At 38.6% G+C, this 25,137-nt stretch overlaps 1 long non-coding RNA gene across 2 annotated transcripts in view; it reads left to right on the plus strand.

Annotated features, from left to right (window-relative positions):
- LOC118971402 (uncharacterized) overlaps positions 1 to 25,137 on the plus strand; it is a 58,311-nt gene that overhangs the window by 27,416 nt on the left and 5,758 nt on the right. For both annotated transcript variants that reach the window (XR_005059817.2, XR_012129261.1), the window contains exon 2: positions 23,883 to 23,981. This is a non-coding gene — a long non-coding RNA (uncharacterized lncRNA). The remainder of the gene's footprint in view (positions 1 to 23,882; positions 23,982 to 25,137) is intronic.

Genomic DNA, 25,137 nt, shown 5'->3' on the forward strand with positions numbered 1-25,137 from the left:
TCCATATATTGTATTCAAGTTTTGGGCAATAACATGGGAAAGGTGGAGGCGTAAGACATCTACCAATTGAGTCTGTCCCTTTTTGTTAAGAATACAGTAGCTTTCCTGGAAATGCCCACTTAACATTTTATTAGCCACATATGCACCACATGTCAATCCCTAGCTGTAAGGTATCTAGGGAAATACGTTTTTATTATTGGTTATTTTGCTGCTCCAAAGGAAACTGAGATTCTGCTTTGAAGAAGGAGGGGGAGATGACTATTGGATAACCAATTAGCAAACAAGATATTAATACTAACTTTCTTCTATTTTATCCAATGCTATGCAACCCACCCCAAGATCCAGGGCCTTAAAGCAGCAGCAACATTTACTTTGCTCTCAAGTCTGCATTTTGCAGGGTTCAGCAGGGATAGGTTCCCTCTTGGTCCTCTGCATCCTGTGAAGTGTCTCAGGCTGAAGGCTAGCATCATCTGGGGGCTAGTTCACTCACTCCTGTGTTCAGAGGTTGATTCTGTCTGTTACCTGGTACCTCTACCAAGCTCTGGCTGGAATGCCTTCATGTGGCTCTTCCAGGAAGCTGATTAGCTGCCTCACAGCATGGTTCCTGGGCCCTCATGACAAAGCTGTGTTGCCTTTTATGACTTGGTTTGGGAAATCTCATTGTATGTATTTCCCTACATTAGTGACTGCTGTAGTCATAGACCCACCTCAGTTCAAAGGAAGGGGACCTGATATCTTCATATTATAAGAAGAGCATGTAGGATGGGATATATTGGTGCTGGCTCCTTTGGAAGATATAATCTGCCAGTAATACTAATTACTGTGCTTTCCCCTGTGTTAATGTCTGAGCATGATTATTTCATTTCTACAAATACTAGCCAAAGCATCCTTATTCCTCCCTCCTTCCCTCCGTCCCTCCCTCCCTCCCTCCCTCCCTTCCTTCCTTCCTTCCTTCCTTCCTTCCTTCCTCCTTCCTAACATTCTTTAAAAATGTTCAACATCCACTTGAAATGTTTTAATTGTTTCCATTATAACTCAAATACAGTAAAGTCTTTTTACCATGGTGTATGAGCCTGGTTTCTTGCTCCAATTTCATCTTGTTTTCCTCTTCTCTTTACTTGCTGTACTTCTGCTACAGAACATGTCAGTTCTGCAAATATTTCGGCTTCTTTTGTTCTTTTAGTCTTTTGCACATGCTGTTTGCTCCACCTGTGATCTCTTCTTCCAGTGCATTGAATGGACCCATCCCTGCTCATTCTTCACTGTCTTAGAGGGCCTTTAAATAGGTGATGATCTAAGGCATGATACACCAACATTTATTCTTACTCATTTACTGTTTATTTTCCCTCTGATATGAAGCTTCACAGCTATATAAGCCCCATCAGTTTGGTCACTGACGTTTCTGTGTCTAGAACTATGCTTAGCATTCCCTCATAATACAGTAAGGTACTATTGACTGTTATCATTCCTATTTTACTGATAGGAACTGAAGCCCAAGGTCCATAGGTAGTAAATGACAGGACTAGAAACTAGGCATTCAGACTCCAGAAGCAATGATCTGATTCATCATGCTCTGAATGATTTGGTAAAGATAGAAAGCATGTGTTAATTTGGCCTGTTGTAGCTGATGGGGAAAGGGCTTCATGGGAGTAAGTTCATTTGGGGCAGTAGGGAGGAAATGACTGACTGGAGAAAGAAGAATGGGGGTCAGATAGAACATGTAGTAGAGAAAAACAAAAGGGTTTACATCTAATTACAGGCAAAATTGAGACTTGAAAAGAAGAAAGGTGAAAATATAGAGATGAGGCAGAGGAAATGCCAGAGAATAGATAGTATTAATTTCAGATGGCTTAATGTGCTGAGGGGTTTCAGAGCTAAGAGAGGTAACTCAATGGGCATAGAAGAAATTTGGAGCAGTCTCGCTGGGTGACATGACATGGAACAAAGAAGAGTGAAATAAGGATGGCCAACCAGAATGAGGATATGCTGAGGTTAGAGAGCATGAATATGTAGTGTTTTTGGCAGCATTAAATGACTTTCTCAAGTAATGCACAGCAGCCAACAATGGAACAGAAGTCAATTTGGGGGCTTACATGGGTACTGGGAGCTGGACATGTGGGTTCATGTGAAGGTCATGCTGTTTACATTTTGGTATTTTTGATAGTTGCCTTAAGTAGGGTAAAGAGCCAAATGAAGCCAGGAGAGAGGATAGAATTATGAGTTGATGCAATATTATATGGTGGCATGAATAGTAAACTGACAGAAGACCTAGGTTCCAACCATACCTCCAATTTCTTGTTGGTTGACCTTGGATAATCTCCCTTAGTTCTTTCATCTTTATAAAGTGCTGAAGTAAATCAGCTCTCAAACTTGGCTATACATAGACTTAGCAGGGGAAGTTCTAAAAAGTATTATTCTTGGTCCCTATTTAAGAACACTTAATTCAGATTGGGAGGTGCAAGCTAGATTTTTTTTTTAAGCACGCCAGGTGATTCTTCTCCTAGCTTTTGAGATATAATTGATAAATAATATTGTATAAATTCAAGCTGTACAACATGATGATTTGATATATGTATATATTATGAAATGATCATACAGTGAGATTTGTTAACACATCCATTGTCTCACATAGTTACCTCTGTGTGTGTGTGTTTTGAGAACTTTTAAGCTTTACTCCTTAGCCAATTTCATATATACATTACAGTGTTGTTATCTATAGTCATAAGGTTGTGCATTAGGCCCCAGTACATACTCATCTTACAACTTTAAGTTTGTACCCTTTGGCCACCTTAACCTATTCTACCCATTCCCCATCCTTATCAACCACCAATCTATTCTCTGTTTCAATGAGTTTGAGTTTTTTAGATTCTACATATAAGTGAGATCATACAACATTTATCTTTCTCTGTCCTACTTATTTCCCTCAGCATAATGCCCTCAATGTCCATCCATGTTATTGCAATGCCAGGTGATTTTAATTGAGCAGCCAGAGTTGAGAGCCACTAGGGTAGCTCTCTAAAGTTTATTTTCTGTTCTACTTGTTTAAGGTTCTCCAGGAAAGATAATGGTAAAAGACTGGAAGCCTCAGTGAAGGTAAAAGCAACTTCAGTTGTAGTGAGTGTTGGGAATATTGAAAACTGAGTTCAGAAAGTGAAATTTCAGGTTGATGATGAGGTTGGGGAAAGGCCATTCATGTGAGCAGTCAATACTACCTCAGACTGAATTTTGTGGCAGCATAGAAATGACTTTTACTATATTTCTACTGGGGCCACTGTGCAAAGAGTTTGTAGAATAAATGTCATACTCAAATAGTTGACAACATGTGGGTTCTAGCCACTGCAATCTCAGCACTGAGAATGGGCAACTGGCTGACACCATTAGGTCACTTGGGGCCTGAGCCCAAGCTGATGCTGATAAAAACACAGAACTTTGTTGGCTGTTCATTCCCTTCATGCTTCTCTTAGCTGTCACCCTTAGGTCTAGAATTCAGGCTCTTCAGGCATCTTTTTCTTATTTTCTTCTCTATCCTTCACCCATGTGCTATTTTCCTCCTTCAGCCCTAATCAAGTGATTTGCAACCTGGACAATTTAGCAAGCAAGCCCCAAAGAACATAGTGAAAACAGGAAGGATTCCATCTTGAAGATAAGATTGCGTGTTTTTTTTTGTTTGTTTGTTTTTTTAGGATAGCAAGGCAGAGGCTTTTATTTAGAGAGAAAGCAAGAGGACAGAACTCCTGGCTCAGGCCAGGAGGGGACAAGAGAGTCCTGGGGTGGTTCATTGTCTAGGGGTTTTATAGGCAGTTGAGAGACAAAGGGCTAGGGATATACACCTGCTAAGTGGTCTCAAAAATGTTTATCTTTGAAGAACATTAAGTTTCTTCCTAGTCTTCCTGATTATTTACAAGAATTTTATTGCTCTGGTTTCTTTCCAGGGTATCAGATTTCTGGTCTGGGAGCATATCACTCAAGACTACCTGCTTTGCTCTCAAGGTGGGCTGAGTTATTGTCTGTTTGTTAAAAAGTATGTTAAGAAAGTTACTTTTTAACAAATTGGGTTTTTAAATGTAATCCAGTTTTTAAAATGGCATCCTTCCTGTTTTTACTAGATTGTTTTGGGCTTGTTTGCTACATTGCCCAGGTTGCAAATCATTTATTTAGGTCTGGAGGAAGAAAAGCAGCACTTGTAAAGTCAGAAAAACAAGCTGGCCACCCCAGCAAGTTTAAGCAAATCCCACAGTGGATTATCTTGCTTTGTTTTTTTCCGGAGGCCCTCACTCTACTCTGTCTAAGCCCATGGTCCCTGTCTCATTCCCCTCTCTACAGATTGACACCCTAGCTGCTGCTAGGGGAAGGGGACAAGGACTTCTCTGGCTGCTTCATGCTGACAGGGGGCTCAGTAAAGGGTGCAGTTAGGTTCCCATCACTGGTCAGTTGAGAGGCCCTCAGACAATGGGCTCTTCTATCTTGAGTTCCATTTGCAGTTTTATGGCTTCAAAAGGATTTAGAAAACCAGCTCCATATTGTAGTAGTCCATGGGACTTCTGGGCCTGACATTGCTTAGACTTGCCTTTGGAGGTCCTGGAGAGAAATAGAGACATTTTGTGACTAATTTGGAATATACACACAATACAAAACTTTAATTATAGTACAGGTCCCACCCTGTGCTGCTGTTAAGATATCTAGTGCCATTCTATTTTGTATAACTGCTTGGCGCATTAGTTTAACTTTAGTATTAAGGCCTTTTGAGTAAAATAGGTTAAGATTTGATATGCCATATTACATCTGATAAAATTGCATTTTAAACCCCAATTAGTGAAAAAGTAAGTTTCTTAACATACTCTTTAACAGACAATAACTCAGCCCACCTTGGGAGCAAAGTAGGCAGTCTTGATTGATATGCCCCCAGACCAGGAAGCTGCTATCCTGGGAGGAAATCAGAGCAGTAAATTTCTTGTAAATAATCCAGAAGACAAATAAGAAACTTAATGTCTCTTCAAAGATAAACATTTAGGACAACTTAGCAGGTCTGCATCTCTAGCCATTTGTCCCTCAACTGCCTGTGTGGGATCCCTGGAAGGTTATCTTGACCCCTGCCTCCATTTTGTGTCCCCCATCTTGAATAACTATGTGCCTCCATTTTGTGTCCCCCAACTTAAATAACTATGTGCCTCCATTTTGTGTCTGCCATCTTGAATAGCTGTGTCCCCTACATGACCCCTGCCTCCATTTTGTGTCTGCCATTTTGAATAGCTGTATCCTCTATGTGACCCCTGCCTCCATTTTGTGTCTTCCATTTTGAATAACTATGTCCCTCCATTTCGTTTTGTGTCCCCCATTTTGAGTTTCCTACTCAAGCCACGCCCATTCCCACAGAAACCTTGCCCAGCAACCCTCCTCAGCCAATCAGCTAAGGTCACAATAAATCACCCCCCTTGGAAAGCCCCTACCTGTTTTTTGCTACAGTGTAAAAGCAAAAAGGGAACTTTGTTCAGGGTCTCAGACCCAGTCCTGTGTTTTGACAGGCCACTCAGACCCTAGTTCGAACTAGCAATAAAGACCTGTTTTGCTCTTACATCTCACGACTGAGGCCGGTGACTGCGGCTCCACACGGGGGGACTCAAGGAAACGGGGCACAACACTATGAATCCCCGACACAATACACCACCCTGGGACCATCTTGTCCCTTTCTGGCCTGAGCCAGTAGCTCTATCTTCTTGCTTTATCTCTAAATAAAAGCCTCTGCCTTGCTCTCCTATCTTGAGTGTTCACGAACTTCGACTCCACGAACAAGAACCCCCACATCACTAACAAAATTAGTTGCCTCTGTAACCATTTTTATTTTCTTCATTCCCATCTTAGAGAAAATAGTGTTCTTATATCTGTTCTTACTTGATCTTTTATCATTAGACTTCCTGCCATTGTTCTTAGCCTTCTTGCCTCATCAGATTTCATTTTATTAAGTGTCTCACCTATTGTGTATTCAGTCTTCTACTCATTGTTTCCTTATGAATATCCTCAAGTGTCTCCCTCAAAAATGATAAATTTGTCTTTGGCTCCATATTACACTCCAGATAATTACCTTACATACCTCTTTCTGTATACAAACATTGATTTTGAAAATTGAGTCTCTCTTTACTGATTCAGTCTTTCTGACTCCCCATTCACCATTCAGTCCCCTGGATACATGGTACAGACTGCCATCTCTACTGCTATTTCAAACTTGTTTATGTTACTAAAGGCTTCCTAATTACCGCATATAACAGGCATTTTATTATTTTTTTTAAGGTATCCCTGATATACACTCTTATGAAGGTTTCACATGATAAACACTGTGGTTAGTACATACACCCATATTATCAAGTCCCTCCCCACACCCCATTGAAGTCACTGTCCATCAGCATAGTAAGATGTCATGGAGTCATAACTTGTCTTCTCTGTGCATCATAACATGTCTTACCCATTTTTTTTGCTACAGTATAAAAGCAAAAACGGAACTTTGTTCAGGGTCTCAGACCAAGTCCTGTGTTTTGACGGGCCACTGAGACCCTGTATTTTGCTACAGTATTTTGCTCCATTTTGTGTCCACCATCTTGAATAGCTGTGTCCCCTACATGACCCCTGCCTCCATTTTGTGTCTTCCATTTTGAATAACTATGTCCCTGCATTTTGTTTTGTGTCCCCCTTGAGTGTTCCCCCTTTGTGGGGGCCTCCTACACCATGTGTACCAATCATAATACCCTTTAATCCCCTTCTCCTTCCTCCCCAAACACCCTCCCCACCCTCCTTTCCCTTTGGTAACTGCTAATCCCTTCTTGGAATCTGGAATCTGACTTTTTGCTTTGGTGGTATACTCCACAAATGAGGGAAATCATTTGGTACTTCTCTGTCTCTGCCTGGCTTATTACATTGAACATAATACCCTCTAGCTCAATCCATGTTGTTACAAATAGTAGGACTTGTTTCCTTCCTATGGCTGAATAATATTCCATTGTGTATACATACGTATCTTCATTATCCATTCATCTACTGATGGACACATAGGTTGCTTTCATACATTGGCTATTATAAATAGTGCTGCGATAAACATAGGAGTACATATGTCTTTTTGAATCTGAAATCTTGTTTCTTTTGTGTAAATTCCTAGGAGTAGAATTCCTGGGTCAAATGGTATTGCTATTTTTCGTTTTTTGAGGCACCTCCGTATTGCTTTCCACAATGGTTGAACTAATTTACATTCCCACCAGCAGTGTAGGTGGGTTCCCTTTCTCTGCATCCTTCCAGCATTTGTTTTTCCTTCTCTTTTCAATGTTGGCCATCCTAACTGGTGTGAAGTGATCTCATTCTAGTTTTAATTTGCACTGCCCTGATAATTAACAATGAGAAGCATCTTTTCATGGGCCTGTTGGCTGCCTGAATTTCTTCTTTGGAGAAGTTACTGTTCATATTCTCTGCCCATTTATTAATTGGGTTATTTCCTTTCTGGGTGTTGAGGCGTGTGAGTTCTTTATGTATTTTGGATGTTAACCCCTTGTCAGATATGTCATTTACAAATATAGTCTCACATACTGTAGGATGTCTTTTTGTTCTGCTGATGGTGTCCTTTGTTATACAGAAGCTTTTTAGTTTGATGTAGACCCTTTTGTTCATTTTTGTTTTTTTTTTACCCCTTGCACAAAGAGAGTGTTTAGGAAAAAGTTGCTCATGTTTATATTCAAGAGATTTTTTGCTTGTTTTCTTCTAAAAGTTTTATGGTTTCATGACTTACATTCAGGTCTTTGATCCATTTTGAGTTTACTTTTGTGTATGGAGTTGGACAATAATCCAATTTCATTCTCTTACATGTAGCTGTCCAGTTTTGCCAACACCAGTTGTTGAAGAGGCTGTCATTTCCCCATTGTATATCCATGGCTCCTTTATCATATAATAATTAGCCATATATGCTTGGGTTTATATCTGGGCTCTCTATTCTGGTCTATTGATCTATGGATCTGTTCTTGTGCCAGTACCAATTTGTCTCGATTATTGTGGCTTTGTAGTAGAGCTTGAAGTCAGGGAGCATAATCCCCCCTGCTTTATTCTTCCTTCTCAGGATTGCTTTGGCTATTCGGGGTCTTTTGTGGTTCCATATGAATTTTAGAACTATTTGCTCTAGTTTGTTGAAGAATGCTGTTGGTATTTTGATAGGGATTGCATTGAATCTGTAGATTGCTTTAGGCAAGATGGCCATTTGACAATATTAATTCTTCCTATCTATGAGCACGGGATGTGTTTCCATTTATTGGTGTCTTATTTCTCTCATGAGTGTTTTGTAGTTTTCAGGGTGTAGGTCCTTCACCTCCTCTGTTAGGTTTATTCCAAGGTATTTTATTCTTTTTGATGCAACTGTGAATGGAATTATTTTCCTGATTTCTTTCTGCTAGTTGATCATTAGTATGTAGGAATGCAACAAATTTCTGCATATTAATTTTGTATCCTGCAATTTTCCTGAATTTAGCAATTAATTCTAACAGTTTTGGGGTGGATTCTTTAGTTTCTTTTATGTGCAATATCATGTCATCTGCAAACAATAATAGTTTAACTTCTTCCTTACCAATCTGGATGCCTTTTATTTCTGTTTGTTTTCTGATTGCCATGGCTAGGACCTCCAGTGCTATGTTGAATATGTGTGGGGAGAATGGGCATGCTTGTCCTGTTCTCGATCTTAAAGGAAAAGCTTTCAGCTTCTTGCTGTTAAGAATAATGATGGTGGTGGGCTCATTATATATGGCAAGTATGTTGAGGTACTTGCCCTCTTACCCGTTTTGTTGAGAGTTTTTATATTGAATGGATGTTGAATTTTGTTGAATGCTTTTACACTATCTATGGAGGTGATTGTGTGGTTTTTATCCTTCTTTTTGTTTGTGTGGATTAAGATGTTGATGGATTTTTGAATATTGTACCATCCTTGCATCCCTGGAATACATGCTACTTGATCATGATGGATGAACTTTTTGATGTATTTTTGAATTCAGTTTGCTAATACTTTGTTGAGTATTTTTTGCATCTATGTTCATCAGGGATATTGGTCTGACATTTTCCTTTTTTATGGTGTCTTTGCCTGGTTTTGGTAATAGAGTGATGCTGGCCTTAAATAATGAGTTTGGAAGTATTCCATCCTCTTCTACTTTATGGAAAACTTTAAGGAGGATGGGTATTAGGTCTTCCCTAAATGTTTGATAAAATCAGCAGTGAAGCTATCTGATCCTGGATGGCGTTCTTATGTAGTTTTTTTATTACCAGTTCAACTTCATTGCTGGTAATTGGTCTGTTCAGATTTTCTCTTTCTTCCTGAGTCTGTCTTGGAAGATTGTTTTTTTCTAGGAAATTGTTCATCTCTTCCATGTTATCACATTTGTTAGCATAGAATTTTTCATAGTATTCGCTATTAATTCTTTGTATTCCTGTGGTGTCCATAGTGATTTTTCCTTTCTCATTTCTGATTCTGTTTATGTGTAAGACTCTCTTTTTTTCTTGATAAGTCTGGCTATGGGTTTATCTAGTTTGTTTATTTTCTCAAAGAACCAGGTACTGCTTTCATTGATTCTTTCTATTGTTTTATTGTTCTCAATTTTATTTATTTATGCTCTAATCTTTATTATGTCCCTCCTTCCACTGACTTTGGGCCTTATTTGTTCTTCTTATAGTTTCATTAATTGTGAGTTTAGCCTTTTCATATGGGATTGTTCTTCTTTCATGAGGTAAGCCTATATTACAATATACTTCCATCTTTGCATGGCCTTCTCTGCATCCTACAGATGTGGTGTTGAGTTATTGTTGTCATTTTTCTCCATATATTGCCTGATCTCTGCTTTTAGTTCATCATTAATCTATTGGTTATTTAGGAGCATGTTGTTAAGCCTCCTGTGTTTGTGGGCTTTTTTGTTTTCTTTGCATAAGTTATTTCTAGTTTCATACCTTTGTGATCTGAGAAGCTAGTTGGTACAATTTCAATTCTTTTGAATACACACTGAGGCTCCTTTTGTGGCCTAGTATATGATCTATTCTTGAAAATGTTCCATGTGCACTTGAGAAGAATGTGAATCCTGCCACTTTTGGGTGGAGTGTTCTGTAGATGTCTGTTCGGTCCATCTCTTGTAATGTGTTGTTCAGTCCTCTTTCACCTTACTTATTTTCTGTCTGGTTAATATGTCCTTTGGTGTGAGTGGTGTGTTGAAGTCTCTGAAAATGAGTGCATTGCATTCTATATCTACCTTTAATTCTGTTAGTATTGGTTTCACATATGTAGGTGCTCCTGTGTTGGGTGCATAGATATTTATCATGGTTATATCCTCTCGTTGCACTGACCCCTTTATCATTATAAAATGTCCTTCTTTGTCTCTTGTTACTTTCTTTGTTTTGAAGTCTATTTTGTCTGATACTAGTACTGTAACACCTGCTTTTTTCTTCCTATTAGTTGCATGAAATATTTTTCCATGCCTTCACTTTTAGTCTGTGTATTTCTTTGGGTTTGAAGTGAGTCTCTTGTAGGCAGCATAAAGATGGGTCTTGCTTTTTTATCCATTCAGTGACTCTATGTCCTTTGATTGGTGCATTTAGACCACTTACATTTACAGTGATTAATGATAAATATGTACTTATTGCCATTGCAGGCTTTAGATTCATGGTTGCCAAAGGTTCAAGGATAACTTCTTTACTATCTAGCAATCTAACATAACTCGCTTAGTATGCTATTACAAACACAATCTCAAGGTTCTTTTTTTCCCTTCATTCTTCTTCCTCCTCAATTCTGTACATATTAGGTACCATATTCTGTACTCTTTGTTCATCCCTTCATAGACTTTGGGGGTAGTTGATTTAATTTTGCATTTGCTTAGTAATTGGTCTACTTTCTTTATTGTGGTTTTATTTTCTCTGGTGACAGCTATTTAGCCTTAGGAACACTTCCATCTATAGCAGTCCCTCCAAAATACACTATAGAGTCAGTTTGTGGGAGGTAAATTCTTCAACTTTAGCTTATCTTTAAATATTTAGTCCTTCTTCAAATTTAAGTGATAATCTTGCCAGGTAGATTGTTCTTGGTTTAAGGCCCTTCTATTTCAATGCATTAAATATATCATGCTACTTCCTTCCGGCCTGTAAGATTTCTTTTGAAAAGTCTGATGATAGCCTGATGGGGTTTCCTTTGTAGGTGATCTTTTTTCTTTCTCTGCCTGCTTTTAATATTCTGTCTTTATCCTTGATCTTTGCCATTTTAATTATTATACATCTTGGCGTTTTGTTCCTTGGGTCCCTTCTGTTGGGAGATATGTGTACCTCCATGGCCTGAGTGAATATCTCCTTCCCAAGATTGGGAAGGTTTTCAGCAATTACGTACTCAAAGACACTTTCTGGCCCCTTTTCTCTCTCTTCTTCTTCTGATCATATGAATATTTTTCCATTTGGATTGGTCACACAATTCTCAATATTCTTTCATTCTTAGAGATATTTCTTTTTCTCTATGCCTCAGATTCTTTATATTCCTCTTCTCTAATTTCTATTTCATTTACCGTCTAATCTACTTCATCTAATCTGCTTTTAAAACCCTCCATTTTATGTTCCATTTTATATACTGTATCTTTCAAAGTTTCTATCTATCTTGAGTTTCTCACTGAGATCTTGTGTATTTTTCTGTAGCTTCATGAGGATGTTTATGATTTTCATTTTGAAATTTCTCTCTGTATTGGTGAGTTCGGTTTCATTTGGCCCTCTTTCTGGTGTTTGTGAGCTTTTGGTTTGAACCAGGTTCCTTTCACATTTCATATTTGTATGTGGTGCCCTCTAGTGCCCAGAAACTGTACTTTATGGAGCTGCTCAGCCCCTGGAGCGATGGTGGAAGTTGCAGGTGAGTGATGCTGGTGCCTGCCAGAGGCAAAGTGCTCTTTACTGCTTCCCAGCTGCAGTGCCTGCCTCCACTACCATGGTCAGTGTTGAGCACACAGGGAAGAATTTCTATGCTATGCATTTGTAGCTGCAATTAGTGGGGCCACCCTCTGGCTGTCCTGGCTCAATGGTAGGGACAACAGGTTTGCATGCAGGTGCTGGCCTGGAGGAAGGAGCGGTAGGCTGCTTATTGTGGTGGGGGGCCTCATAGTTGCATTGTCACCCAAGGGGATGGAGCACCTGAAGCTCCTGAAAGTTCTGAACCTACTGAGCTGAATGCACCAGAAAAATTTTGTCCACCTGTCCTTTCTCCTGAGGAACAAGCTCTGTGTAATCCTTGCCCTTTTAGCAGCCCTCCTGCTGTTAGGAAGTCTCTCAGAGTGCCCACCTTTCTTTTGTCCTAGAGTGGCCGGTTGTGGGTACCTGTTCTCCACATGTTGTTGGAATCTCAGTCTATCCAAGTATTCTGCCTGTCTTTGCTTTCCAACCCCACTTATCTCCAGAGCACCATGTAATGTAGGTTTGTGCTCCTAGAGCAGATCTCCGGGGCTGCGTGTTCAGCTGTCTTAGGCCTCCACCCCAACGCTGCTCCATTTCTCTTCTTCCTGCCTGTGAGCTGGGGTGGGCAATGGGCTTGGGTAATGCTGGATTACAGCTTTGGTACATTATCATTTTCCATGAGTTCTGCTTTGTTCCCCAGGTGTAGATAGTCTGCGCAGTGTTCTTTCCTGTTGCTCTTTCAGGACTAGTTGTTTTTGCTATATTTTCATATTGTATGTAGTTTTTGAATGAGCTTTCTGTCTCACCTCTCACACTGCCATTTTTAAGCAAGTCCCCACAGACATTTAAACATCTTTATCTCAAACTCTTGGTTATATTTATAGATACCAATCATTCCCTTGTTCCTAAGACTATTTATGAGCTATCATGAATCCTTATGTTCTAGTTTTCTATATGACTGTTTCACATAATATAAGTCATGAAGTTTTAGAGAATGAAAGAAGAGAATAAGATAGTATGTTAGTTTTCTATGGCTTTATAACAAAATACTACACACTGGATGGCTTGAAACAACAGGAGTTTATTGTCTTTCATAGTTCTGGAGGCCAGAAGTTCAAAATCAGTACCACTGGGCCGAAACCAGTATGTAGCATTGTTTTGTTTTGTTTTGGTTGTTGTTTTTCTTAAAGGCTGAAAATCATAGTCTATAAGAAGAAAAATGGCAACTCACCTGTAGTTTTAGGACCGGAGAAGGAAACAGCTGTCACTGTAGTGGGCTGCAGGGGAAGGAATCAGGAGAAGGCTAAATTTCAACTAAGACAAGAGGGTAAAAATAACCTTGGATGAGTACCTACCTTGACATAACAGTTATGATAGAGTAAAGTAATGTTAGTATGGAGACAGAGCACTATAAATCATTCTGAAATATAATTTGTTTCAAAGTAATAATGTAAGTATAAACCATTGACCATGGTTTCCAAATTATTGTCCTAGAATAGATAGTGTATGATTTATGCATAACTAATTAGTTATGGTTTATATAGAAGACTACCAAGATTCCACACGATAGTGCCTGACTTTGCATTTATTCAAGAACTTTAATTAATTGAAATTAATTAAATTAATGATCTAAAGACTATAATGATCTTTAGGAGCTGGCAGTCTGACCTTCATTCCCTAAAGAATAGTTGTCCCAGAAGACTCATTTGAGTGCCACTTACCAAGATAAGCACACTTGCTTGTATAACCAAGTAGTTATTCAGATTCCAGCTCCCTAAATCTAATTTATATACCATTTTCTTCTTCTTTATTTCCTATATAAATAGTAAGAATTTAAAAAGCAGTCAATTGTTAATAACAGTAAAATCATATTTCAAATTATCATAAATTTGCTTTGATATGTGGGAAAAAGATTTTTAGAGTTGACCATGGTAGACTGTAATTGAAAAAGAATAAAGGCAAAAATGTACCATAATTGCTCCTGAAGCAAAGGCTATTGATTTTTTCCCCATCATCAACTTATCAAACAGAAAGTGAAAGGAGAAAAATGCAAGTTCAAAGGGACTAGCTACTCAGGTATTAGGCAGAAGCTTTGAGAGAAAATTTCTGCCTCATTAAAAATAACTAAAGAAAGCAGCTTGTCTTCATGTAGAAATCATTATTCTCAGTTTGAGTTCATCCTCTAGAGTTTTCACCTCTTCAGATGGAGGCAGTCTATGCAATTTCTAAGAAATGCTTCTGTAATGGAAGGGATTTATGTTAAGTTGGCTCAGTAGAGGTAGACAATTGTGGAGGCTTTTTAATGGACTACAAAAGACTGCTGAGTAATTAAATGGATTTCTTTTCCCATAGACTGTTCCATGGTTTTAAAAACACTCTCAGAGCATGTAAAATCAATTTCCATTACTGGCCTTGACTTTTACAGTATTATAAACATGTTATTTCCCTGGGTTTGGAATGTGGTTCAAAACCAATAGTAGGAGACTAGAGGATGAGACAGGTCATCGCAATAAAAGTTACTGCTTTTACAATGAAAATCTTTTCACACAAGCATGCAGTCAACTGTGTATATTATGAATATACAAATACCTGCTTCTCTATGTTTATATTGTATATGTGTGTATGTATTTATATTGCAGGTAGGATTTTTATTTTATTTTTCTGCAATTAAAAAAAATGTTTTGTTTCTACTGCCAAAGGTATTTTTCCCTTTCCCATTCCAAGAAAGAAGCCAAGCCATTGTGTTCCTTTGCCCCAGGGACTTTGGGTTGTTGAATGGAAAGCAGATGTTGCCAAAGGACAGCTTTGTTCCTTTTTTTTGGTTTAGGTTTGGAAGTCTATACCTATTGTGGGGATTATGCCCCATCACCCAGGATGGAAAAGACAGGTGAAGGCTTCAGAGAGTGCCTGATGCGGGGTAGAAACAGAACCGGCTATAGACAAGCAATTCTTGAGATGAGCATGAGGAAGTGGGTTTGGGTGGTTTCCAAAGAAGGTACCACAAGTCCCATTTGAGTGCATTGCCTCAGGACTCTAGGGAGGAAGGACTCTAGGAGCCATGGTCTCAGAAATTGAGATGACAGAGACCCTTGTTCAAGCTTATCTCTGTGTACAACTTCCTTCAGGGACCAAATCACATGAGCTGGACAATGAGCATATCAGTGAGTACCACAAGTACAATGATTTATTTCAATATTTTGGACTACAGAAGACATCACCACCCCAATCCTTTGTATCTCCTGGAAATGGAAGTAGAATCCAGAAATGACTGAAATGGAATTTTCTGATAAGCAAAATCTCAACTTGATTTAAACAAAATAAAGAAATGTGATATTTCTCATACCCAGAATTAGATTGATATTTTCACTGCCATTTCTCTTTCACCCACTTCTCTGTAAAATGGTGATTATTAAACTCTCCTTGCTGGGTTGTTTTAGCATTAAATTAGATGACATGTATAAAGTGACTACATCACATAATATATGTTCAGTAAGTTATCACCAGGAAATATTTATATGTGTCCATACTGTTGAAAGAATGGAATCAGGTGCTAGATTTTCAAAGAAACACAAGACATACTTCTAGTTTTAAAGGATTTTGTTGTAATTGTAGATGCAGATTAAGTATGTCTAGAAGTACTAGGTTTATATCTCTAAACAAGAAATATAGGCAGGTAAAACATCAGAGGGGCCATAAGAAAATTGAATGGAAGAATTGAAAGGCAGAAACCTTGGCATGAAACAAAAACCTATAGGAAGCTTAGAAGAGAAGATGGTAATGCTAACAGTGAAAAGAATTTGTATTTCATGTCATTGGAAAAATTTCTCCAGACACAAGTAGTTATTTATGCAACATTTGGACAGTAGATTTGGGTTTTTTGCCTATGCCTTTTTCCCCCACAATTAAAAAAAAATCAAAGTTATGGGTGCACAAAGTTTAAAAAATAAAATAACTCAACAAAATGGTAAAAAAACCACAAAACACTCAAAACAACACCCTTGGTCTCTCTCATCCATGTCTCTTTACTCAGAAACAACCACTTTCATCTTCTTTCTTTTGTTTTTTCCTTGGGTTATGTAACCTTGATGTATTTAAATAATATGCCAGTATTTCTAGTCTTGATTTTTTGGTTTCAGTCATTATTAATATATCCCATATTGGAGGATGATGATTTTTCTTTAGTCCTCATACCTACACTGCTTTCCACATGCATTCTTTTTTTCTTCCCCATCTTTCTAGTGTAGTTATTTCATAATTTCTGTTAGAGGAAATTTTGCATTGGTATGATGATGTCAGTGCCACTCACAGCTGTGCCTTGTAGAATACAATGATTTATACAAGTCTGATTATCCCTCCTTTTTGCAATTTGTGTTTTCCCTGAATTAAATAATTGTCCCTAAAAATGTTTTTTGATTAGTTTTCTATGTATTCCTAATTGAAACTTTCTACCATTGTTTCAGTCTCTTCTTGGTGTGTTCAGACACATGAAGTATTCTGCCATTGCATATCCTGGATGTACCCTACTCTGCCCTCTTCTAGAAAGGCTATCCTCAAGGCCCCCACACATGGAATTGCGCTTCTCCAGTGTGGGAAAAATGGAACTTTCTAACTAGGATTTCTGCCTGGCTTTGATAGAACCTACTGTGTATATAATAAGAGCATGTTTGCACATTTATGGGATGTTTACTGGCTACAGAGTTGCTGGTCAGTCATGGGAGTACCTGCTCAGGGGAGGGGTAGAGAGGAAACACCCATTCTTTCTTCTGCCTATGTTCCTGGTATGCCCATGGTCAGGTGTCTGCCAGTCACCAGAGACATGCCCAGGGATCTCCTCCCAGAGCACGGGAGCAGGAGTCTGGCTGCTGCTGGGAGAGCAGAGGGAGAAAGCTGTGGAGCCCCAGTGCTTTTGAGAATTAAACCTGAACATGGAAGCAGAGAGCTTGGTGCATGATGGGGATAGCAGGGAGCAAAGAAAGACTGAGGCCTCCTGCCTAGAGGATTAAGGTCATGCGGGGGAGCAGAACCTGTAGGGAGGTTCTGCTGAGCACATTTGAACCAGTCTCGTGTACCAAGCTGCCCGTGACCACAGAGACAATAAATGTGGTAACACCCTTCACCCCCAACTTTTTTCCCTTGCTTTTCTTCATTCTCATCTATTCATAGAGAAATTTCCCTGGGTGGGGAGCCCCCTCCTCCCAGAGCTACAACCAGGGTTCTCTGATTCCCTCCACCTCCCTTCCCTGTACGGTTCTATCTCCAGGTCTCATGTCTTCCTTTTTCTTGGTTTACTGACTGTGAAGGACAGCTTCTAAGTAGCTATTTGAGAGAGGGTGCAGGTGATGTAAAATTTTTGATACCCGAATATCTGAAAAATCTCCTTATTCTTTCCTCATACTTAATTGATAGGTTGGCTGAATATAGAAGTCTGTGTTGAGAAATATTTTCCTTCAGAATTTTAAAATTATTGCGTTTCTACTTCCAATATCCTGTTGAAAGACCCAAAGTCACTCAGATTCTTGATCTTTTTAGGTGACCATCTTTCCCCCACCCCCACCCCCAAGCCTGCCTTTGTCCCATTGTTTTAAGATTTCATAGTGAGTGACTTTGCTGTGGTTTGCTCTCAGCAATTGCCTGGACACTCTGGATTCTCTTTCAGTCTAGAAACTTAGGTCAATTGTGTTTTAGGAAATTCACTTGAAGTGTTTCTTAAATAATTTTCTCCCCTCATATTCTCTGTCCTGTTTCTTAGGAACTCTTATTTGAATATTGAAATTCTGAATTTACCCTCTAATTTTCTGATTTTTTTCCCCCTTCTTTTCCATACTTCTTTTTTTGCTCAGCTTTTTGAGCAAGTTCTCCAATTTTATCTTCCAAAACTATTCAGTTTTTCATTTAAACCATTGTATGTTTTAAATTTCTACTATATTTTTATTGATTGATTTTTTTTCAACAGGCAATACTCAGAAGCAATATCTAACATAGAAGCAATATCTTCTTTTATGTCCATAAAGATATTAATGATAAAATGTTTTTTTCTCTCTGTATTGTCCCTGGTTCTCCCAGTTTGCTTAAACTGTAACAGATCTCTATTTTTTTATTAAAAGATGTCTTAGATATCTGGTGATCCTTTGTGTTTGCACATATTTAAGAGTGTGGTACACTCAGAGTGTGAGTGGAGATTGTTGACTTTGCTATAAGAAGATCTGTCTAGATCAGTACTAAAATAAATTCATGTGATGATTGACATGTTTTGTATCTACATGTCTACTACCATAACCACTAACCTATACGTGTTTGTTGATTACTTGAAATGTAACTAGTGCTACCAGGGAACTGATACTTTAACTTTACTTAATTTAATGAATCTAAGTTTTAATGGAAATCACTACAAGTGGCTAGTGACTACTATACTGGACAATGCAGTCTTAGGCTTTCTCTTTGAATTTGCTCTTTAATTAATTTGATTGGATTTTTTAGAGAAAGAGACCTGGACCCTGTTCTGGAAGGTTTAATATTGATTGTTAATGTTCCAAGAACCAGGTAGAAAAAGAGGACTAGGGGTCAGGGATGAGTTTTCCTTTCCAATATGCCAACATCCACCATTCTTAATATCCACCAAAATATGCCATTATTAATTTTCTGTTCATTACTGCAGTCCCGAACTGTCCCCACACTCTCTGTTTTAGCTTCACCCCCACAAAAAAAAAATAAACTTCTAGGCTTTTTTTGGCCATAAGTAGGGGATATGAGTCTCTAACTGCTTCTCATTTTTTGCTCTGCCTTTAGTCCTACTTCCAGAGCTGTCCAATTCCACCAATTCCCAAAGACTTCTGTGTGATCAATGCTTCTCAGCTTTGCTACCACTGTCTTGGGATTCAGCGCTCTTGGATCTGGTGATCTTTCATTAATCTTTCCAACTTTCACATTTTGATGTTGTGTCTTTCCTCATTCTTTGTCCTTTAATTTGGTGTTCTGAAAAAAAATCCTTTTCCATGTTTTAGTGGGTTTCAGAAATGTATAAAAATACAAGTAAGCATGTTCAGGCAGTCATCTTGACTCCACAGTTGGTTTATTTCATTTGTGGGTTTTCTTAGCTCAGGCTGCAATAACAAAAACACCATACGCTTAGTAACATTTATTTCTCACAACTTTTGAGGCCAGGATGTCCAAAATCAAGGTGATGGCAGATCTGGTGTTTGGTGGGGACACTGATTCCATCCTGAGGGTTCCATCCTCATGATCTAATCACCTCCCAAAGGCCCCATCTCCTAAACCAGGACATTGAGGGTTAGGATTTCAACATATGAATATTGGGAGGACACAAACATTGTTTTATATTTATGATCTTTCCACTTACTGATTGTTAGTATTACTGTATTGCTTAAGTTGATCTTTAAAAGGATGATTTACAATATCACCCAAATGTTATAATTTAGAATTCAAACTTTCAGGAATGATCCAAGGTCTGTGTAAAATATTTTTGCCTCTCTCTCTTTTTTTAAAAAATCAACTCCATCAGTTTAATATATGATAAAGGAGCCATGGATATACAATGGGGAAATGACAACCTCTTCAACAGCTGATGTTGGCAAAACTGGACAGCTACATGCAAAAGAATGAAGCTGGATTATTGTCTAACCCCTTACACAAAAGTAAACTCAAAATGGATCAAAGACCTGAATTTAAGTCATGAAACTATAGAACTCTTAGAGGACAACATAGGCAAAAATCTCCTGAATATAAACATGAGCAACTTTTTCCTGAACGTATCTCCTCGGGCAAAGCAAACAAAAGCAAAAATGAACAAATGGGACTACATCATGCTGAAAAGCTCTATACAGCAAAGGATGCCATCGGCAGAACAAAAAGCCATCCTACTGTATGGAAGAATATATTTGTAAATGACATATCTGATAAGGGGCTGACATCCAAAATATATAAAGAACTTAGATGCCTCAATACCCAAAAAACAAATAACCCTATTAAAAAATGGGTGGAGAATATGAACAGACACTTCTCCAAAGAAGAAATTCAAATGCCCAACAGGCACATGAAAGGATGCTCCACATTGCTTATTATCAGGGAAATGCAAATTAAAACTACAATGAGATATCACTTCACACCAGTTAGGATGGCCAACATAGGAAAGACTAGGAACAACAAATGCTGGCGAGGATGTGAAGAAAGGGGAACCCTCTTACACTGCTGGTGGGAATGTAAACTAGTTCAACCATTGTGGGAAGCAGTATGGAGGTTCCTCAGAAAACTAAAAATAGAAATACCATTTGACCCAGGAATTTCACTCCTAAGAATTTACTCTAAGAATGCAGGAGCCCAGATTCAAAAAGACACATGCACCCCTATGTTTATTGCAGCACTATTTACAATAACCAAGAAATGGAAGCAACCTAAATGTTCATCAGTAGATGAATGGATAAAGAAGATGTGGTACATATACACAATGGAATATTATTCAGCCATAAAAAGGAAACAAACCCCACCATTTGCAACAACATGGATGGAGCTAGAGGGTATTATGCTCAGTGAAATAAGCCAGGAGGAGAAAGACAAGTACCAAATGATTTCCCTCATTTGTGGAGTATAAGAACAAAGCAAAAACTGAAGAAACAAAACATCAGCAGACTCACAGAACCCACGAATGGACTAACAGTTACCAAAGGAAAAGGGACCAGGGAGGGTGGATGGGAAGAGAGGGATAAGGGGAATAAGGGGCATTACAATTAGCACACATAACATGGGGGGGTGGCATGAGGAAGGCAGTATAGCACAGAGAAGACAAGTAGTGACTCTGTAGCATCTTACTACACTGACAGTGACTATAATGGGGTATGTGGTGGGAACTTGATAATCGGGGGAATCTAGTAACTACAACATTGCTCATGTGATTATATATTAATGACACCAAAAAAAAAAAAAGAATGGACACAGAAAAAATCAACTCCATCAGTTGACTTCTATAAGCATTTTAAATTTCTACTGACTGAGACTGAATCAGGATGATTGAATAGGCCTCCCATAAAACAGGAGAAACTTTGTATGAGTTCAAATATAAAGTGAGTTTTTTTCTTATCTCCAAAAAAAGTTTGGGAAAAGCTATACATTTTATACAAATATATGCAATTAGCTTTTCAAAATAATTGAATAGATATAAGGTAATTTTTTTATTTGTATGGAATAATTTTTGGAGAAAATATCATTTGTACTCAAGATTATGTACTATTTAGCAAATCCAAACAATCTATAAAGCATGAGTGTAACTTCAATACATAACTAGTGCTATTGTGTTTTTTTCTCCTCTTCTGCTACTAAGGGGGTGGTCAACAATGATGAAGGTTGGATTTTCCTGGGAGTGCAGAACTATGATTTCCAGGAAATAAAATGCTATTTATTTGGTCTTCCATGTTCATAATTAAACATGCTTATTAGGCATAAGCCCAATATGTATTTAAAGGAATATATGACAGCCGAGTCATGGGTAGTGTAAGCCACTTAACTTTATAAAGTAATACATTTGAAACTTGTACTTTAGTTTGCACTTTGTAAGAAGTTGGATGATTTATTTCTATCCCTCATTTTCTAACTGTAAACTGACTTCTCTTGTGAAATAAAGACGATCACTCGTGTACCTATCCACCACAGATGAGCCTAATCAAGGTCCATGTTTAGAACTTTCAAAGTGCTCCAGTCTTCTTCAAGAATGTGCCCTTGGGAAATAGAGCAGTGAGACCTGGATTATTTTGCTAGTATGTTCTTTAGGTACTAAAATGGGTCCCTTCTTAGTGGACTGGTCTTTTTTGTTTAATCAAACAAAATTTGACTTTTTTGGTTAAATCTGTCTTCTGTGTAAATCTTAGTGGTTGGCAAGTCACACTTGTGTTTTTCTGTTCAGCGGTTAAAGCTATTGCTCCACCTGCACTGTTCCCGAACCCCTCCCCACCTCACTTCAAAGGGGGAGTCCTTTTCCCCCCTCTCCCCCAACTCTCTTCCCCATCTAACTAAACTGTGATAGTTAAGAGACAAAAGTCATGTGTGGTACATCTTTATGACCTCCACAGCGCTGCACGTATAGAGGCAATTAGATTAGCCTTTCTCATCCAGAGACAGAATTGTAATGTGCCCTACCATTTATCTCTATATCCTCTATTCCAAATAGACATTTTACATGTTACTTCTCATCCTTACATAGATTCTGCAAGGGAACTGATATTTTTACCTCATTCTCATTTGAATGTGATGCTTAGGGAAGGCGAGTAACTCACATATAGCTAGTAAGCATCAGAGTCAGGATTTGAACCCAGCCTGAACCCAGGTTTTGAACCCATGTTCTTTCTACAATCATATACCAAAAAACCTCATTCTCAGAGTTCACATAAAATCCACATAAGCGTATTATAGCAGCATTGCTTGGCTTTTATCTAGATTGTAACTTGGACTACTAACCTAGTTAAAATTCAAGTCCTACCTGATGCCTTCCAAGGTTAGGTTTGTTCTTTTGAGAACTAGGTGACCACCTTAGGGCCACGGAAGCCTGGTGAACGTGTGGAATATCATCAGTGAATTGTCTGATTCTGAAACCCAGGACCTCCCCCAGGTCAAACCATGGCAGGGCTGTTGTAGTGACATAGAGCCCCTATCTTGTTCCTTCATTTCCTTCTCTGCATTTCATCACTCCCATATTTTTTAAAAAAACACTTCCTCCATGATATAATAATGGGCAAGCACTCTGAGTTTTCAAGTGAAGAGTGAGTGCCAGGAATATTTTATGTGTCTTGGAAAGATATAAATTCCTGGGTCTATACAAGTGCCAGTGACTTTCAGGGAGACAGAGCATGCTGCTCTCCTTACAGAAAGGCCACCAATGGGAGTGATTTCTGGTGATGCAATGTTGATATTTTAGTACATTCTGGAGAAGAGAAGAGGTGGGGTTTCTCTGGAGCCAGATGAACTCATAATTACTTCTCACCCAGGCTGCTTAAGCAATTATGGTGAAACCAAATCCCATTACTTTTTTCTTCTGCTCTTGATAAAAGCCTCAACTCTGCTCCTTTTGCCCCCTAGGGCACTTGGCTGGTCATTATTCCTAACACCACAGACACTATTCTTTGCTTTTGTTTCCAGGCTACAATTGCCACTGTATAAAACAAGAAGTGGAGGGGAAATAACGTACACCTCTCCATCTCACTACTTGAGAGGCACCTAGCAACCCTGTCTCCAGGCAGGCAACATGAATCTCCCTGGTAGTTCACTGCCCACTCACAGCAGAGGCGGCGTGCTCTCTGCAAATAGCCTATGTCTGCTGGTGCCAGTTTGGCGGTTGGGTGGTGGTGTCATTTGGTGTCCTCGAGGACATTTGGTTCTTGTTCTGGGAAGACTAGGGCAAAGCAATGATGATTTCCCCAAAGCTGTTTGTGGAATCAGAAATTAGGTCAAACATTTCTGTATTTGGGGTTGCATTGTCTAAAATCCAAAGCAATGGTTCTCAATCCTTGGGTTTTTTTTTTGTTTGTTTGACTGGATGGGTTTTTTTGGTCTTTGGTACATTTCTGTTATGAACTTTTCAAAACGTCAAATGTTCATGACATTCTAAAGGATGAAAAGGATGTTTCCTAGCAATGGATGTTCCTAGAAAAGGATGTTCATCCATGCAATGAGCAACTCTCCTGGCCGTTTTGTCTGTCCACCAACCTGCCCCAAAATATAACCACATCAGCCATTCCCATAGTGGGAATAAATTTTCTGCCTCCAAAATATCAACTGGACTGAGGAGAACTCTGCACTGGCTTACTAACCAGCCATATGGACTTTCCATTTCAGTCTCATGTACTACATGGTGCTGTGTATAGGTGCGGAGACTTCCTGTTTGCTTTCTTTACTAGGAAATTGTTGAAGATGCTTTGTTTCTCTACTACTCGTACTTGATCAACATTTTAACCCTCCTCCAGAGTAAAAGCCTTGGAGAATGAAAGTCACATCTCTTTTGGTCGGAAGCCAAGCTTTTCCTGTGATGACTGATACAAGAATGAAAGGATTCAGGCTCCTAGGTATGTGGAATTTGATTTGGGAAACAGTATTGCTGGGTACAGGGGTGATCCCAAGATAACAGATAGGTTTTAACCTCCAAGGCTCATTCTTTCAACCACTCACTAAATGATTATCGAATTTCTACCTTGTGGCAGGCCCTCTGCTAGGAGCAAGGGAGATAAATATGAATGAAAAATCTTATTGACATGCTCATAGTAGGGTGCATGTTTTAATGAAAAAAAATTAAGAGTCATGTAATATTTGTTGCAATACAAGTATTTGCAAAGTGCTTTGGAAACTCAAATGGGAATGGGAGGACTCTCTAGGGAGACTGGAGGGGAAAGGGAGTGAGATTTATTTAATTTAATTTTTATAATGGCTATGTTTAACAGCTGGCCCACCACATTCCTGAAAATTAACTTGGCTCTCATGAATCTGCTCCAGCACACCATGGGATGGAGGTGAAATTGGGAAGTGTAGATATGTCTTGTAGCCACACTCAGGAATTTGAACTCTATCCCTGAGGCAGGATCATTTGAAATACTAATTAGTGTTTTTGTATTTCTTATTTTATATATTTTTATCTTCACCCACCAAAGAAAGAGCCTAACTTTTATTTTCCTTGTCTCAGAAAATTTTGTAAAGGTGAGCAGGAACCAAGTATTTCTAAAGAGCTAAATATGGCATTATCTACTTTCATAGGACCACTTGGATGCAGTGAAGGTGAGGGTTAGTGGTGAGTATTGTAGACTGAGATGAGAGGACCCATTCTTGAATACTGTGTGAGATCCCTATAAATTTCAAGAGCTTCCTGGTGGAAGGAAGGAGCCTAATAAAAAGATTGAAATTGACTGTCTCACCAAACAAGTAGAAGAAGACTCTGCATAATTTAACTATTTTAGAGAAGTTAAGAGAAGTGATATTTCTTACATACCAGTGTTACAGAATGACACTGATACTTGCTATAGCTGTAGGTCATATGTGTTTTTTAATAAAAAATGTGACCTTATTGTATCTAAATTTTAGAAGAATAACTGTTACCTGACTATTATACAAAATACACAAAATGTTTTTTTATGAAGGTATTATTGATATATATCTTATGAACGTTTCTGAAGAAAAACAATATGGTTGCTACATTTACCCACATTATTGAGTCCCCCCAAATATCCCATT

The sequence above is a fragment of the Manis javanica genome, chromosome 3 (genome assembly GCF_040802235.1).
Source record: "Manis javanica isolate MJ-LG chromosome 3, MJ_LKY, whole genome shotgun sequence".
Classification (NCBI taxonomy): Eukaryota; Metazoa; Chordata; class Mammalia; order Pholidota; family Manidae; genus Manis; species Manis javanica.